Raw genomic sequence first — 10,231 nt, 5'->3', positions numbered from 1 at the left:
AGACCTACTAGGCTTTCTTTAATTTTAAGTCGGGCCAATATTCCATTCATTACCTGACTACCATTAGCCCCCATGTTGGCTGGTGGACCATCGTAGTGTTTTGAGGTCCCAGAAATTAGTGCCATTTCAGGACTAGTGCTTATTAATCCCCAACAGATCTGAGGATTTTTTTTTTTTTTTTTTTTTTTTTTTTTTTTTTTTTTGCAGTATACAGTCACCCCATTCAAGACTGCAACTCTCTGAGGAAGTATTGAAAGAAGGTTTATAGTATCTATTGTGGGAGTTTTGAGTTCTTAAGAGAACTCAGCATGTCCTTCAGTCAAGGGGCTCTGGGTCTGACAGCTGGTTTACGTCTGCAAGCTGGAGAAGAGGCTATGACTCTCTGTCTAGTGACTTTAGTCAGACTTCTGAGCACCAGACCTAGAGTTTTTCCTATTGTATGAATCAAGTAATATTTAGTAGACTTCCCATCTGTTTCGTTCCTAGGTCCCTATACCAACTACCTACTGCATTAGAGTTCTTCAGAGAAACAGAAAGAATAGGATGTGTGTATATATACATAGGAAGAGATTTATTATAAAAACTGACTCACATAATTATAGAAGCTGGCAAGTCCAAAATTGGCAGGGTGGGCTAGTAGGCCAGACAGGCAGCAAAGGGATCCAGTCTGAAGACAGTCTGCTAGAGATTGCATTCTTGATTGGGAAACTTGGTCTTTTTATTCTATTCAGGACTTCAACTAATTGGGTGAGGCACACTCATCTTTTGGAGGGCAATCTGCTTTACTCCAAGTCCACCAATTTAAATGTTAATCTCATCCAAATATACCCTTGCAGACACACCCAGAATAACATTTGCTCAGCCAAATTGACACATAAAAGTAACCATCAACAGCTACTATCAATGATCCCTGGTGGTCAAAACATTCTGAGGGCTGTTTTGTCCCTGCTGTGTATTATGTTAAGTGCATCCGCCTTGTTTCTAGCAACTGAACACTGCCATTTGGCCTCTGCTACTCTACATCCCTTCAAACCCAATGAAATTAATGAACAGCATTGAATCAATGACAGCATCTTCTACCATTATACCCACTAACAGAGAACAACCACCACAGAGATTTTCAAGAATATGGATGATCTCTTTAATGTATTGCTCAATACCTTAGTGAAGGAGTGTCCGCTGGGTCCTCTTCAACCATACCGTAGGGGGCAGTAGTGGGTGAGGGAATTTGAAGGTCACACACAGTGTATTTACCCCAACATTTCTCTCTCCCTAAATCTTTTAATTTCTTATTCTACATTATGCCAAGGAAGTTCTGGGATTTGAAACTCCTGATATTCAGGTCACTGTTGAGTCCAAATAAGCAAATTCTTAGTACAAGTTACCACATTAGAGAACCCCTGATAAGTACACCCATATCAGTCATTTGGCTGTTATATTCTGCTTTCTTGGGTCTAATGCTCTTAGACTCCCATTCCACACATATTCACTGGGTTTCTGCCTATATAAGTTAGAAATATCTTGCCGTTATCTTGGATGATAAAATCTTTCCTTCAGGATCAGACTCTGAACTTGTTTCCTTGTAATACGCTGGATCTGACTCTAGTTATGGGCCTAGTGGCAACAAGGAGCAGTGGCATAGATCTTGAAGAGCAAAAGCGACTCCTTGAAAAGCACCTGCCTCAGGTGAGGTTGTTACACAGAATTTAATTAAGCAAAGGAAGCCTAATCTCAGACACGGAAGGTGAAGACAACAAGGAAGGTTCAGAGTGACTTAGGGGTTAAGATTTTCAACTTCCTCTAAGCCTGTGCAGATGTCCTCATCCCAAGTCATGGAATCAGACACTGTCCCAATTCTCATCCAAGCTTTCAGTGGAAGACATAGACTGTGAATTCAATTTACATTTAAATTCTGCAACCCTCACAATTAAATATTGTGTCTGAGTTTGCAGCTACAAAAGATATGAGGTACTTCTAGGGCTGCCATGGACTCTCCCTAACCAGGAATTGACCTGAGACTTTGAAGACCCGAGTATGTCGCTTTCTTTGTGTAAGCACTCCTGCATTCTTAGAAGAAAGCATCCCACCCCACAGAGCTCGAAGTCCTCATTATTCCCAGCAGCCACTTGATCTCCCAAGGCACCTGCTTCAGGAAGTTGTTCATCACAATAATCTGCAGCCAATAATTTGATTAATCAGTACCGCTCTGTGCCACGGGTTACCAGCATCCCATTGCCATGACAAGAAGCTCAATATCACATTCAAGTCTAAAGACGTATCCAAACACCTGCAAAAATTGCATCTTTGGGCATCTGTTTCCTGAGAATTCTGGTACCAATTTCTGTATCAGTCAGGAGACACAAACTCTACTGATTACTCTCACAGAGAGAATTTAACATAAAGAATTGTTACCCAGGTATTAGAAAACTGGAAAAGCAAAAGTAATACTGTAGTAAAAACATAGAAAGCAGTTACCAACCTGACGGCCGGAAGAAAGAAGAGCTTGGGATTAATAAAATTTGGTAGCTTGGATAAAGGGTACCATGGAGCTGGGACAGGAAAGGCATCTGCAGGCTGTTACCAGTATGTCTGAAGAAGCATAATGAGGCTGGTTCTGAAATGTGAGGAAAAATGTAAACTTGAACCAGCTGCTCCCATAGGAAATAATTCTGTCATTGCCAGAGTGAGGAACTGTTGTTTGGGTGACACTGACTGTAACAGGAAGCAAAAGAGAAAAGAGCAAGATCCTTGCCACTCCTCTAGAGTTCCAGTCTCCCTCTAGTGCCTCCTGTTGGCAGACGACAGAAGGCCAGCTGGCAAAGAAGAAACCATTTGTGGAGTCCCAGCCTGGGCATCATAGAGCAGCAGCATTTGAAGCTAAGAAACTATAGCTTAATAGCTGTGTGTGTGTGTGTGTGTGTGTGTGTGTGTGTGTGTGTGTGTGTCATACTTCAGCATGCATCTCTGGACGATAACTCCCTAATACTAAGATCATATTCAAAGTTCCTCCAATTGCCCCCCAAATATCTTTTTAATTTTTTGAAACACCTTTTAGTTTTTTTAATGACATTAGCGTTTCAAAGAATGTTCCATTCTCTGAATTGTTTTCTCTTATATCATCTAACCAGTTCCTCTGTTCTCTATTTTCTGCTAATCAGAATTTAGCTATGAAGGCTTGATTATATTCAAGTTAAAATCCTTAATGCATCATATAATGTCAGACTGTTATATCCTTGGTAATATTGAATTTCCTTACATGTTAACAGAGCATTCCCCAAATGTCTCCATTTCTTAAGAGTGTGTTTTATTTCTAGTACAGAATACAGGCATGTGGGAAATGGAAAAAGCACAGTGAAGGCCGTGCCCCCCACCTCATTTCTCAGCCCCACATATCCTCTCCAGAGGCAGCTGCTGTTACCAGACTATCTTTAAAGAGATAGTTACACATAAACTGTGTGTGTGTGTGTGTGTGTGTGTGTGTGTGTGTGTGTGAGAGAGAGAGAGAGACAGAGAGAGAGAGGGAGGGAGGGAGAGAAGCTTTATTCTTCATAAGCAATAGCACGCATAAGGATTTTTTATTTTATTAAAAATTTATTATTTTTTATTTTTATTAAGTGAATAAGACATGTAGAGCTAAGTGTCTTCTGAGTGTTATTTCAAAGCAATCTGTAGAAGTCTTTTGAAATACAAGATTTAGAGAAATTAGTCTCCTTTCACTGCACAATAGCAGATAGATTAAAAAAGAACTTCCTATCCACTAGCTAAATCTCACCTATGCAGTTAAATTATGCCTTGTTTCCTCAGTCTGGGAGTTCTGCTTTTCTTTCCATTATTTCTCATAATCCCCCCTCAAATTATGCAGGCAAAACGTGGCAAGGCCTTGGTTTCTTTACTCATTCCCATGCTGCTCTCTCTCAGAGCTTGATTCTGCAAATCCTTAGACTTTCCTAGCAGGGCATGTCCCTGAAATCAAATGTCTGTTCATTTCTGTTCCCCACACTGACTTGAAAAACGTCATCAAGAGCTTTTTGCATTAGACTCCAAAATGTCTCTCCAACTGAAGTCCCTCGAGTTACATCTGGAAAGTGGTTGGATCTTTTCTGGGTCATTTCCTGTTGAACATAAGTGGTATCTATTTTGGTCTGACTTCATTTGTGCTGGGACTCTTGCAGGCCCGGGGCTTTAACTCTCCTGAAACCTTAGGCCAAAGGAGCCTCTCTGAATTCTCTGGTTTTTTTCCTTCCTGCGAAGACTTTGTGGAAGCCCTTGTCCCGCTGACTGTGGCCCCAGTAGAAGAACTTAGGGCTGGACAAGGGCTGCGCTCTCATCGCACCTCTGGCCCCCGCTCACTGTGTAACCTTGGGAAGATGGGCTGCTTCTGTGCCTCCGTTCCTTCAGCTGTATGACGGGAGAAATACTAGTCCCAAACTTGGAAGAATAGAACAGAATACTCTGTGAAATGTTTTTTTATTAACAGAAATTATATAATTGTTGGGGAGGTCACTATTATTAACTCTCTCAACTCTCTGCCACATCCCCAGATCCAACTCATCTATCAGAGCAAAGGAAGAATTTCCAAGAACTGCAACACAGTATATTCTGTATTTTTTTTTTAATTTTATTGAAGGGAAGGGTATACAATAAATACTAAATTCCCATGGTTTAAAAGTCAAATTATGGGGCGCCTGGGTGGCGCAGTAGGTTAAGCGTCCGACTTCAGCCAGGTCACGATCTCGCGGTCCATGAGTTCGAGCCCCGCGTCAGGCTCTGGGCTGATGGCTCGGAGCCTGGAGCCTGTTTCCAATTCTGTGTCTCCCTCTCTCTCTGACCCTCCCCCGTTCATGCTCTGTCTCTCTCTGTCCCAAAAATAAATTTAAAAAGTTGAAAAAAAAATTAAAAAAAAAAAAAAAAAGTCAAATTATTCCCAGGCGCCTGGGTGGCTCAGTTGGTTAAGCGTCCGACTTTGGCTCAGGTCATGATCTCATGGTTCATGGGTTCGAGCCCCACATTGGGCTCTGTGCTGAGAGCTCAGAGCCTGGAGCCTGCTTTGGATTCTGTGTCTCCCTCTCTCTCTGCCTCTCCCTTGCTCACACTCTGTCTCTCTCTCAAAAATAAATAAACATTAAAAAAATTTTTTTTAAGTCAAATTATTCGAGGAGTGCCTGGGTGGCTCATTCGGCTAAGTGTCCAACTCTTGGTTTCAGCTCAGGTCATGATCTCACGGTTCATGAGTTTGAGCCCTGCATCTGGCTCCACGCTGACAGTGCAGAATCTGCTTGGGACTCTCTCTCTCCCTCTCTCTCTGCCCCTCCCCCACTCTCTCTCTCTCCCCAAATAAATAAATAAACTTTGGGGGAAGAAAAAAGATTGGGACCCACCTTACATTTATTAAAAAAAAGCCAAATTTTCCCATACTGTGAAAAATAACTCTTCCTCTTAACAGTGTTTTCCAGTTCCCCTCCCCAGAGACAACTTCTTGGGTCACAATGTTTTGTCTATCTTTCTTGAGACAGATTATGCTTATACATCCTTGTGTGTTTGTGTGCATTTTCCTCACCTTTTTTTCTTTTAACTTGGATGATAGCAAACTATACACACTGTTCTGCTCCTTGTTTTTCCCCCTAAACAACGTACCTTGCAGATAATTCCATAGTAGTACATAGAGTTCTGCCTCTAGGTACGTATGCATAATGATTAATTATTTAATTAGCTTATTTAATTAGTTCCTTATGGCTAGCCATTTAGATTGTTTAAGTCTTTTATTAGTTCAAACACAGTTGCAATGAATAACTTCATGCACACTTCCAGGATGAGTTGTGGAAATAAAACAGCTGTGTCAAAAATAAACTGTATTTTCAATTTTTACAGATCTACAAACTTTCCTTGCAGTTCAGCTATCATCTTGTCTGATTCTAAGTGACATAGTACCCAGGGCAGCCAACACTCACTCCAACTTCACGATCTTTCTGTGGAATGGCAGCAAGTTCTCTCTTTCAGCAGCTGTCTCCCCAGTGCTGCCACATTAGCAAGACCCCATCTGGAATTATCTCATCCTGGAGAACTCCACAGCCCCAAAGCCCCTTGTTGAAAGTAAACATTGACAATCTGGGTCTTGGCCATTAGCTATTTGGAATGATTCGTTAATCATTTTTAACCCTCTTTTGTACCAAAATTGGAGAAAGGAAAGGGTGGAAGAAAAGGCAAAAAGAAAGGCCAGGAATGCCTACATTTTAATCATGGATGGAAGTCAAAAGATTGTGGACTTTCTTTGTCTTGATTCCACAACTCACTACCACAAGTCACTGAAGGACTCTGCCCTCTTTGTCTGCATGAAGACATGAAATGAAATGAAAACCAAAGACCAAATTATTCCTCAGGACCTTCCCTCCTTTGAAGATTCAGATGCAGTGTAGCTCAGGGGCACTTGTTCTCCCAAGTTCGCCATATTGAAAAGGCAAGAGATTTCACAAATCTGTACGTGATTAATGTCCAAATGGGTGGTACAGTTGAGAAGACATTTAGACAGTGGTGTGCTGGTAATCAGGCTGCAGGCTGGGTTGAAGGAAGAGAGTCTTGATTTCTAGCTTTTGCTGATTTCTGTCTTGTAATTATTCCCATTATGACAGTTACAAACTTAAGATACGTCACTTAACTCAGAATTGGAAAGGGAAGCACAGAATTGGCTGCTGTCTCCAGCTAACCACTAGTTAGGAACTCAAAGAAAGCATTTTCTTCAGACTGTTCTGTGTTGAGAGGCCCTTCATGAAAGAGAAGAGATTTGGGGATGCCTGGGTGGCTCAGTTGGTTGGGCATCCAACTTTGGCTCAGGTCATGATCTTGGGGTTTGTGAGTTTGAGCCCCGTGTTGGGCTCTGTGCTGACAGCTCAGACCCTGGAGCCTGCTTCAGATTCTGTGTCTCCCTCTCTCTCTGCACCTCCCCCACTTGTGTTCTGTCTCTCTCAAAAATAACATTTAAAAAAATTAAGAAAGAGAAGAGATTTGAAGTAGGCACTGAAGGATAGTGCTGTAGGAGTCTTCCCATGGTAAGTGACAGGAACAATTCACACCAGCTTAAGGAAAGAGAATGTGAGAATGTGAATGTTGTAGCACAATATCTGCACAAACGTTTTCAATAATGTAGTCAGAGCACTCCTCCCATCTTTCAGTTCTTACATCTGCTTCTATTTGTATATTGATGTCATTGACTCCTCCTTCAAGCAGGCTCCCTCCAAATGGCAGAAAAAATGGCTAGTGCAGCCCAGGGCTGTATCCTTACAATTAACAATTAAAAAGAAAAGCAGTACTCCTTTATAGAAATCACATGGAAAGACTGATTATCTCTGCTTGAGTCTCATGCCCACCATTTGGACTTTTAACTGGGCACAAAAGGAAGGGGTACCTGGTCCACATGCCCCTGCCCCTGCAGCTAGAGGGCAGGGAGAGTACTAAGATGGACCACTTTTTCTCTACTGCCCAATACATATGAGAATCACCCAAATAGAATTCCCCAATGGACAGAGGAATAATGGGCAGGTAAAAGCCATGAATCTCTAGTAGACATATGGGTAAGGTTGTGGAGAGACAGAAGAGGGGTGCTAGTTAGAGGGAATTGCATAAATGGAGGTACAGACACATAAAACTTGAAGGAGTAGTTGGGAGTCTGCAAAAAGATGACTCTGACCAAAGCAGAGCTACCCATAGGGCAGTAGTTCTCAATGGAGGGCGATTTTACCCACCTTGGGATATTTGGCAATGTCTGGAGATATTTTTGGCTGTCACAACTGGAGGTGGAAGGATTGCTGCTATCATCTGTAGAGTAGAAGACAAAGATCCTGCTAAACATCCTACAATGCACAGGATAGTCCCCCACAGTGAAGACTTACTGAGCCTCAGATGTAAGTAGTGCAGAGATTGAGAGATCCTGACACAGGAAAAATAGAAGTGTCTAGGAAGATGTCAAACCACAGAGGCTTCCAGTTAGTGAGGCTACAGAAAGGCTGACGGGTTGAGGATTTATCCTATGACCATTGCACAGGGAAGTATTATAAAGGTGTTGGGAACAGCTAGTGTAGCTCTTACATACAGGTCCTTCTGCCCTGTGCCTCTCTCACTCCTCCTTTGCCACCTTTGCATGGGTGGCTCGTTTTCATCCTTCATAAGTCAGCTTAGATGTCACCTACTCATGAGATCTTCCCAGACCCCCCAGTGAAGTAAATTCTCTCACGGGACTCTACACCACTGTTCTCTCCCATGGTTCATGGTTCCCTCTTCTTTTCCTTCATAACTCTTTTTTTTAATGTTTATTTATTTATTTTGAGAGGAGAGAAAAAGTGGAGGAGGGGCAGAGAGAGAAGGGGGAGAGGGGGCACTCATGTGCCTTCTCTGACACTCTCGGCACCTGTGGTTCACAGCATGACGTATCAGGGCTCTTGTGAAGGCACACAACTGTAGCTATTTTAAGAAAACACACATGAATAAAGAGAATCAAGTAAATTCAGAATCCTTGCAGAGCAAGTTCTGGCCTGGTGCTCCGAGAATGATTCCCAGAACACTACACAGTACTGACCCCCCAAGGAAGCTACTATTCCTACCACAATCTGGAAGCTGGCATTCAGGGAGTCGCCGGCCCAGTCTCTAGCTACAGGAATACACAGTTTGGGGTGTAATCTGGGACCAGGAGTTACTGCCCACACTCCAGGGCCATAATACATATGCTAGCTCACCACCAGCACAATGGATCCCTCTCAGACTGATGCCTCCTTTCCCCCAGACTCAATTGTTTTTCTTAACTCAATTTTGAATTCAGGTTTACACAAGTGCACAGGACTGGCTAAACATAAATTACAATGGGAACCCCAGCAGTAGAAACATTGGGAAGTGAGTTTTTAGCTTTCCAGCCTCTGTAGTATAGGAAGACACACCAAGAAAGGTTTGGACAGATGTGGAACAAGCCAATCTCCCACCTGGCACATGGCTGCCCCTGCTGGTTTGTAAGCACTCTATGGCCATAAATGTCACAAGGTCACTCATCTTCTCAATATGCTGAGCATGTTCTCCAAACATGAATAGTGTTATGGAATGAATTGAACTGAACCAAACAAACAGGAAAATCCTCATTTTTGTACACTGTATGTTTCCTGCAGCGCTTGTTGCATTATGCCTCTTAGACCAATTTGTGTTGATTCATTTTCCCTATAGACCAGAAGTTCACTTCTTTGTCCCCACACTCATAATAGGTAACAAATGTTTGCCAACTGAATTAAAGGCAGAAACAGGCTAGAGGAGGAAGTTCTGAGCGCCATTTCAGCTTCAGGCAGCTCCTGCAGCTCCTGGAACAACCATTTCATGAACTTTTTGGATTTCCTGCCACATGAAGTCATCACCACTAGGCTCCTAGGTTTCAGGTCTCCTCCATAAGTTGGAAGAACATCCGCTCCCATTCACTCCGCCAGGAAACATCCATTAAGTGCTTCCCTGGTACTGAGTGTGGCACCACTGCCTCTTCCTGTGCTTCTCTCTAACCATTTCCTTACCGACAAGAGCGTGTCAGGAATTTCAACCTCTGTGGCAGTGGAGTCCCATGGGTAACACATGGAGATTCCTACTCTACCCTAGAGTCTTTTAGGTTGAGAATGGCATCCATGCATCATTCAAAGGAGGGTTTCCTTACCTTTTCTGATTCCTGAAATATGTAGAAACAAACCAAGGTACCCAAAGGGAGTGGTGGACAGAGGTCCCCTCTCCAGCCATCTATGAATCAACACACTAAACCCTATTTCATAGGTCATCTTTCCTTTGTTTAGACCTCATACTTCCCCTACTCCCAGACAAGTCTCAGTTCTCCCTCAGGGCTCAACCCAGGCCTTCCTCTGAACACCCAGGTTTATATTCAGTGTTTTCCTTTTCTGTAACACTCATTTCACTTGTAGCCACTTGTGTCACCCCTACTAGACTCTAAGTTCCATGAGGACAGGCACCAAACCTATTTGGTTTATCTCCACATCTCCAGCACCTAACTCATAACACATAACCGATATTATCAACTGTTTGTTGAATGAATATCTGTTGAGCCCACTAACTTTCATCCTCAGACAATATTTATGTAGTGTTAGTAATAATTCTCTACATAGTTCAGTGGCTTATCAAACACCCTTATGGGTGAGTGTCCCAACTTCGGGGGGAAAGAGAATACAATAATATAATCATTACTCTCCACTTTTCAGAAAATAAA

This window comes from Panthera onca, chromosome A1, assembly GCF_046562875.1.
Source record: "Panthera onca isolate mPanOnc1 chromosome A1, mPanOnc1 haplotype 2, whole genome shotgun sequence".
Lineage (NCBI taxonomy): Eukaryota > Metazoa > Chordata > Mammalia > Carnivora > Felidae > Panthera > Panthera onca.
This window is presented reverse-complemented; position numbering follows the sequence as displayed.